At 37.8% G+C, this 8,946-nt stretch overlaps 1 long non-coding RNA gene across 1 annotated transcript; it reads right to left on the bottom strand.

Moving 5' to 3' along the window:
• Window positions 1-7,683: 7,683 nt before the first annotated feature.
• LOC140014452 (uncharacterized) lies at window positions 7,684-8,717 on the bottom strand. Its single transcript, XR_011821215.1, has 2 exons — window positions 8,640-8,717; window positions 7,684-7,968 (listed from the first exon to the last, which is right to left on the bottom strand). It is a non-coding gene; the product is annotated as an uncharacterized lncRNA (long non-coding RNA).
• Window positions 8,718-8,946: the final 229 nt, after the last annotated feature.

Here is an 8,946-nt window from a genome sequence, read left to right as displayed (position 1 = left end):
TTTCATGAGCATTGAGCGGCAGAATGTATCATGCCCTTTTAGGGTAGGAGGTACCGCGCTCATCCCGTCTCAATGCTATGACCAAATCTTGTCGATTGGAGCTTTGTCTCATCGACCTAAAAGTGAATGGGGGGACGCCCCAACCCATTGGCTAGCCTTGTAACTCGAGTCGGCAAGGGATTGGTCGAGAAACTTGGTGAACCTTGGGAAGTGTTATAGCTTGATCCAAATAAGAGGTCTTGCTAGATATACTTGTTAAGTGATTCCACCTACATGCTTGTTTGGTTACGGATCCAAGAGGGTGTCATGGTGGCTGGAGGTAGTAAGTAGAGTTCTACATGGATAACTGTGAAAGTTGACAGAGGGTCAACTACCTGAGCTTGGATCACGCGTGAATTAGCTCCTGAGAGCTCCCGTATCCTTTTATTGTGATTAAATTCCCTACTTGCTTAATGGTTCACAGTTACTTGTTACTCAAGTTATTGCTTTATATTGTATCTTTGCTCACATGCTTGCATGTTTTTTTCCCTTGGCCTCATTGAGCGTTAGTTCACCCCAAATTTGTTTTCCTTAACAGGTTTGGAAGTGGAAGTTCTGAGGCTTAATTAGTGACCCCCAAAAATAATTTTCTCCCCACAAGGCTCGAGGCCAAAGGAAGCGCTTATATTGAGTTATTAGTGCCTAAAGGGATATCTCATATATAATTTGAATTTGATTTGCTTGATAAGTATTTGATATAATATTTGGGACTGATATTGTAGCTGTAATTATTTGAGAACTGAGGACTTTTGTCTTATTCGGGGAATGATACCCTTACTTGAGATTTGTAATGTATCTTATTTCGTTCTAAGTTTGAAAAATGTTATTTCGTTTATTCTTGAGGTTGTACCCTATATTATTAGATGTGAGTGACGTTTTTTATTTGAAAACTGTAGTGAGTCCCGGCGAGAGTTGGGCAGGCGGTCCGCCGAACCCTTTGGTTCGCCTTAAGGGGAGGTGGGGCTGTCACAGTTTGTTAGACTATAAGTCATACATAATTGATAACACCATAAAATGAAACTAGGGCTATTACACTGGCTTGGTGGTTCAGAAACTAGGGCTTGGTGGCTTGGGTGAAAGCTAGAGTTTAGAGCTTGAAGCTTGGGAAAAATGAGAAGTTAGGGATTGAAGGTATAGTTTGAGGTAATTTCAACATTATGTGTCCGATTTTGCAATGCATGGTATGTATTTTTGTGGGTATGGCTAGTTGCACCTTCTCTGTTTCATTAGATTTAGATTTTACGTTCAGTCTTGTAATTCTCTAATTTAAGCATCGACAAGTTTTGAATCCCTTCTGTTATATTCTTATAAATTTTTTAGATTTTCATGAATTAATTCTTTGTTAGTGATTTTTGGCTAGAATGTTGTGAACCTTGATTTGAGTTCTAGCCAAATTTGGTCAAATTCATCAGGTCTCTTTGGAAGTGCTATTTGTTATAGCTAAGCAAAATGAATGAGTTGGTCCATTTTAGCTTTTCATAAAATCTGAAATCTGAGTTTTTTTTTAAGAGGTGAACACTTCAGTCTTGATTTTATTTTTTGGTAAAATTAAGAAAGATTGTTGCTTCACAAGGGACTGAAGCAAGGGACTGTAGATTTCATGAAAATTTAGATGTTTTTTGCTGAAATTTTCAAGTGGAGTGAACGATTGATCAAGTTCAAGATGTGGGTTCGAGTATATTTGATGTCGCTGGGAAAGTGATTGGTGTTGCGGTTGAAGTTGTGAAGCCTGGGATTGATGCTGCATTGCTTATTTTAAAGTAGGTAGGAGACCAAGCTCTGAAGCTTGCTTCCCATGCAATTTCAAAGGCATCTAAGAAAGCTCAAGAGGCAATTCAGAGCTTTGGCATTGACACAAAGCCTATGATAACTGCAGCTAAGGTTTAGTCATCTTTCCACTTGAAATTCTACAATTAGTATCACTATTTGAGCTTATTGAGGTGCATATTATTACTTCACAGAGGTTGATTGTTACTTTAACTGAATTCATATGGTGACAGAAAAAGGTACAATGGGGGAAAAAGGAAAGTCAACTGTATTTTGAACCATTTTTGCTTGCTGACTTGGACTAAAGTATTCTTTTTTGATCTTCAGTTTAAGGAAATGAATGGATCAAGGCAGTGGGATAGAGGGAATATTCAATATCTTGCAATGGACCATGACATTTCTTTATGCTTAGTTTTCTGTATTTAGAATTGGATGACACAGAAAGAGATAATGTACATGGCTAGAAATTGCTTGTGGTTGAGATAAGGATTTGTTTTAGTTAGTGTTCTTTCTAGTTCTAGGTTCCATGTCAAACAAAGATAGTAAATGAGTGTCAATTTGTAACAGCCCCACTTTCCCCAAAGGCGAACCAAAGGGGTTAGCGGACTGCCTGCCCAGCTCTCGCCAGGACTACGGATCAGTTCACGTCGATCTATTACGTTCCGGTACATACCATTGCGCGCAAACAAGTCCAAATCACAAAATTAAAAAAAAAACGAAAATTGAAGCCGAAATGAACAGTAGCAGACACGTAAGAATCCGGCCGGAATCTGGCCGGATTCGACACTGTTCATCCTCGCCAATTTTTTTCTTTTTCCTTTTGAAAGTCGTGTCACTCCGAAATTCATCCAAACATATATATATACATCAATTCAACATTTACAAGCCAAAACGGCATGCCAAAACCATTCATCATGGGAGTACATACTCGGTTTACCAATCAAAGAAAATGAACCCAATACACAATAGGGTTTCATTCAACAAGCTAAACAAAAGCCATTTACACTAGCTCAACTTGGCAATCGACTATCCAAATCAGTCCCAAAAGTAATTATATCCCTGTAAGGAAAACAAATGGAACGGGATGAGCTAAAGCCCAGTGAGCAACTACCACAGTAACAGTTAAGATCACATAAGCATAACCATTTAATTCAAGTATGCAATTTCGAAGTAAAGCAAATCAGTGAAAGGATACGGTCGGCTCTCAAGAGCCCATTTCCACGCTTGCAATCTTGATCCAACCTCATTGACCCTCCGTCAATGTTAAGAGTACCAAACCGTAGACCTCACTTTACTTCCATTCCTTCCACCCAACATACCCCAACCGGGCCCGCACTCCATTCAGTCATTTTGGGTAATACTCGAGTATACCGGAACCAAGGGTCTCAATACCACAAGGTTCCCCAGTACAGTCCCCGTGGCAATTCAATCTTCACGACCAAGCCCTCGCCGGCTCGATCCAATTGACTACCAAACGGGGTTGAGCTCAGTAATACAGTAAGGTCGTTGGACATCGTCCAAACAACACCAAATCAGTTTCCATAAAATGGAATGCAATAACTCATATATCAAGTTCAGTAAGACAGTGAAACAGTGGACAATCAGTGATACTATCAAAAGGGGTGAGGGCGGTCAAGTACACCCTCACCTTAATCAATTCCAATATCCAAGTAAGCCTTCAAGGCATCACATATACATTTAGCAAAGCCACATAATAACATTTAAGTGAGTAGTATACTCACCAATCAATTAAGTGCTATTTCATGCACTTCCGTCAGGAGAATGTCGTGAACCACCGTCACGCCCTAGAACACGTAAACAAATGCAATGAGACTCGATAGCGAGTCACAAAACAATGCCAATCACAACCCCAATAGGGTTTTGCAAACATATATAAGCATCATAGGCAACCAGAAATTAGGAAAGGGCTTTAGCTTAAGCCTTAACAAAGGAACCGTATTTGACCTCATAATGCGGTAGTGGCACCAATTTCACTACGGTTATCGGATGGGGGTGTAAGACCCACCGTTTCGAAGCTATGAAACAGGGCTACAACAATGTAGAAGGTCACTCAATCCAGTTCCTAGCTTAACTAGGTCAAAAATGCCAAATACTAAACCAGAATGACCAAAACAGGTTTGCAAATCACACAAAACTGTAATTACTATAACTCAGTCTATATAGGTCCAAATGCCGAAATTCCAAAGGCATATGTCAGCTAAGACATCCAGCTACATTTCATCAGAAGACACCAACTTCAAAATCCAAACCAATTCCAGCCAAAATAGCCAAATACAAACTCAGTTTTCGCATTCTGGCCAAAGCAGAACAGCTACAGTAATTTCGTCATAACTCATTCTACACTAATCTAAATGCCCTGAAATTTTACAGGCACCTTAACCACATCAATACCTACAACTTTCATGTTTTGAGTAAAGTCCAATTCGGCCTCTAACCCTATGATCCAAAACCGGACAGAATTGGGATTTTATGAACCCTAACTTTCCATTTTTCATCCAAATCCAAAATTGATTGCATTTAACCACAATTCACACCTACTAGAGTCATTTTAAACCATTACCATTCATCATACAAGGCCACAACATCTCATTCATATTAAACCAGAAAATTCATCATAAAATGGAAAACTTCACCAATTCACTTCAAATCAAGAATTAAATCCCATATTCCATCACTCATGCCACCATTAAGCACAAAATAAGCAACATTAGATGTAGTAGGGTGTTCAAGCATCACTTACCAAGTAACAAGAGAGAGGAAGATGTTGGACACCTTAGCTCTTCAAAACAACTTCACTAACCCTTACTAGCACTAGAAGATAGGATTTTATGGAGTGAAATCTAGTCTAAGCTTTTGTTTATGGAAGATTGAAGCTTATGGAAGCTTGAAAGTTGGAAAAATTCCTTTCTTCTTTGCAAGGAGAGGGCCGGCCATAAGAGGTAAGAAAATGGTGATTTTTGTGCATTTTTTTGATATTTAATCCTTTGGTCAAAAAAGTCAAGAAAGTGAATAGTGTTTCTTAAAGTCCAACCAATCATATTGTGACACTTGTCACACTCATTAATGCATTCTTATCTTTCTTTTTCCCTCTCACATCAATCACTTCACACATTCTACTTATCTCTTAACACCCGATAAATTTTACACAGTATCCGAAACTTAATCTTATTGGCCGAATTTTCCGAACTTTTCGCACTAGTGGGTCCCACGTCCACTATTTACTCTTAATTTTCTAAAAATTCTCCAATACTAGAAAAATCATCTTAAAACCATAATTGCTCATAAAATCCACTAAGAAAATATTTCTAAGCCAGAAAATGCAGAAAACATGCAATTAAGGGGGAAATAAACCCTAGGAAAAATATTAGGGCAATACGGGTTCTCACACAATTACAGTACACTAGGAGAACATTCAAAGTACTTTGTCCATTTATTTCAGTATACAAGTAGGCAACGTGAATGTCCATTAATTTCCTTCTTAGACTCTGAAACAAATCTTAAGTTGCCTTTCTATTGCGATTTTAGTTAACATTTTGTTTTTTTTCTTTTCAATTAATACATTTGATCCTACAATTGGTTTTAGAATCACTTACCTAGGTTCTCTAGCATATTTGTACTCTCGTTTGCTGCAACATAGTTCAAGTAATTGTTTTGGATAAATTAATAACCATTCCTTGGTTCTTAGATAATGATCTCCAGTAAAGTTCCATTGTTTTGAGCTTTTGTTTTTACAGCATGGACTCAGAAAAGTGGATGACTTTCTTTGTATTGCAGACAGTTTCTGATGTAGCACAAAAAACTACCAAAGTGATTGAAGATGCCAAGCCTATAGCCTCATCTGCTGTGGAAACCATCTTATCAGCTGACCCTATTACAATTCTAGGTGCTGGTGGTGCCCTATTCTTTGTGTATCTCCTGCTTCCTCTTGTCCTTTCTGCCATCTCTTTTAGTCTTCGAGGGTGCAAGGGTAAATTGGTTAACTTTCTTCTCATTACATTCATCTCCGTTTCCTACACAGGATTTTGATCTTTGGGAAAATGATGACATATCTGATACAGGCATCATTATCCACTTCATTATTGTCATGAGATTACAACTAGAATTATCAGGAGTACTATGAAAATTATTGCATATCTGTATCTAGAGGAAGAGTTAGCATCAATGCCTGATACATTCAGCTTTTTTTGAGAAAATCTAATACACGCTTCAAAATTGGAACTATGATTAATTGGTTGTCCCGTCTACTCGAACAATCTACTTTCTTCCTGGATGTAAACTGTGCACCACAAAGCATTCTTGGTACAATGGCCAAAAGCTAAAGAATCAATGGAAACTCAAACCAAATCAGATAACACTCTTCCAACAACTCGTGTCTGAATCACTTGTCAGTCACTTTTAAAAGATGCAACTGGAACAACACTAACAAATTCATGGCTGCTACTACTTAACATTTCCATTCCTTGTTCCTTCAAAATAAAATTCATGGATGATTGTCTAAGTTAGCAAAAATATGCGTTCAACATATAATCTGGAAAAAACAAAGAGAATTCCAGATTGTCCTCTTTTATATGAACACCTGATTACTTGAAGCTTGTCCATGTATCTATTGAGGTCTAGCATTGAGATCAATCAATTTATTCTCCACTTTATCTCCACTACGATTGTCATTTTCTAGTATTGGAACTGAACATGTATTGTGATGAGCAATTATAGGACAGTGTAAATTGTTTTAAGATAGTGTAAATTATAAGACAACAATTATATGAATAGGTTTCTAATTAAGAATTACATAAATTATTATTTCTCTTATTTATGTTTTAACTTTTGCTCATTTTACGTATGCTTTTGATAACCCGTATGGCTACTTATGTGCATTAGGAAAGAATATACTGCTTGTAGAAAAAAATTCTTGCTAATTTTACAAATTTATAGAAATCAGGCTCATGGAATCTCAATTTATTTTTTTTGGCAGCACTTGCATGATCAACTACAACTGAAGATTAAAACTTCACATGTAAGCTCCTTGTTTATTAGTAGAAATTGCACTTATATCTTTACAGATTCACCTCTTTTTTTTTATTGTTTCATATCTAACTTATCTCTTTAAAGAAGGTACTAATTATTATCTCATACCTAGACAGCTTCGTGGCCGCAGCACAACCAAGTGGCAAGCAATTGAGCTTGACTGCTTGAGGAGTGAAATTGAAGAGCATCGAAGAAGGCTAGATGCGGCAAAGGAATGAGCTACGCAAATTGCAGAAGAATTCAATGCCTAAAAGGAGCAAATTAAGAACTTGCAAGAGCAGCAACTTGAAACTAGGTGGTTGTACGAGGAGTTTATTGCCCAATGAAAGACTTGCACAAATGACAGACTATTGAAAAGGTGAGGAGATAAATTCTTTGCATTTATTTTGGCTAAAACTCTATTTTGACTGATTCTTTTATTTCTTATCAAATTCCCAGTAGTTGGAGTCTTGTTTCGTATGACTATTGATTCAAATTCAGTAGTATAAGGTTGTAATAGCATATTTTCTTACTAAAGTCTACTCTAATGCATTTAATAGTTTATTTTCAATGCAGTCTAACTTGATATTGATCATGAGGAGGCTGTTGGATATGATGATAGAGACGGTTGGATTCTGACATTGGTGCTATGGTCTATGCTTTAGTTTAGAAATCTAGTACTCTTTTTTTTGGAAGGATATGTATTGGTCATTACTGCTTGAACTTATTATGTGGGTTTTGGTGTGACGCCCCCACTTCTCCCTAAGGCGCACCAAAGGGTATCCGCGGAACGCCTGCCTAGCTCTCGCCAGGACTCAAGCAATAAACGTTCAAGCTTAAAGCGATACTAGATACCACAATCAAATTAGTGCAAATACATATAGTGCGGAAACGTTCATGCTTAACAATATCCATACAGTTCTCAGGGTCACATCACAAGGTACCTATCAGCTTGCCACCCGCACGTCGTGCGTTCATAATACAACTTAAATTCCAAAATATACACCCCATATATCCGAATGATACATTAAACTTCCAAAAGTACAATCATAAAGGGGTCGAGCCAAAATACACTTGAAACCCTAAAACACAATATATCCAAAAGGAGATTTCTCCGCGTTAACTCCATTTCCAGTCCTGTTAAGGAAAACAAATCTACAAGGTGAGCAAAACGCTCGTGAGGCCAAAAACACACATGCAAGCACTTTGTTCAAATAGCAATCCCAAATTTTGTTAACTAAAACCGTGATATTTCAATAAAGTACCATTTGAGCAGGAAAATAATCAGAAACAATTCAAGGATATAGTAGCTCTCAGGAGCTAAGTTCCACTCGCTCTGCCGTTGTCATTCGTATACCTTCCCGCATTGACCCTCCTGTCAACCGGGTCGGTATTTCCATTTTCGTAGTTCACCACTTACTTCCCTCCGTCCACCGTACACCCCAAGGGCCCACAATGTCCATTATTGGGCGATACTCAACGAGTATGCCAAGCAAGACCTCTTATTAGGTCGAGCTTATAATCTCATGGCTCGCCCAAGTTCCCGACCAAGCCCATTGCCGGCTCGAGTTCAAGGTCGGCCTATGAGTTTGGGCGTCCCCCATTCATTTGAAAGTCGAGGAGGTTCACTCCAACGACATATGTAACCATTACATAGCATTGCATTTCATTCATTCATTCAATACATTTCATTCATTTATTTGAAATCAGAACGGATGCGATAAAGTACACACCCGCCCTTATTTTTAAAATCTCTAATAATTACCACAATTAAGCAAGTATCAAAGATTCACACACTTGACACTCACCGAGCAATTTAATAAAGATTATTCGCTGGAGTTCAAGTGTCCACGGTGAGATCCTCTTGAAGGTCTCCTTGTGTGCCTGGCAGTTAATAGTGGATAATTACTCAAGTATCTCAATTATCAAGTAAGGTTGTACATTAGTACAATCTAAGGAATATTTCACAAAAATGAACCTCAATTACTCGTAAATCGAGGTTCAACTTGCGTTTTATTAAGTACAATATTAATTGAGTTTTTATCATGAAAATCGAGGGCAAAACGTTTGAATATTACTAAGAGAATTAAGAGTTTTTGGAAAACTCCTTCGCCT

This window comes from Coffea arabica, chromosome 9c, assembly GCF_036785885.1.
Source record: "Coffea arabica cultivar ET-39 chromosome 9c, Coffea Arabica ET-39 HiFi, whole genome shotgun sequence".
Classification (NCBI taxonomy): domain Eukaryota; kingdom Viridiplantae; phylum Streptophyta; class Magnoliopsida; order Gentianales; family Rubiaceae; genus Coffea; species Coffea arabica.
This window is presented reverse-complemented; position numbering and strand designations above follow the sequence as displayed.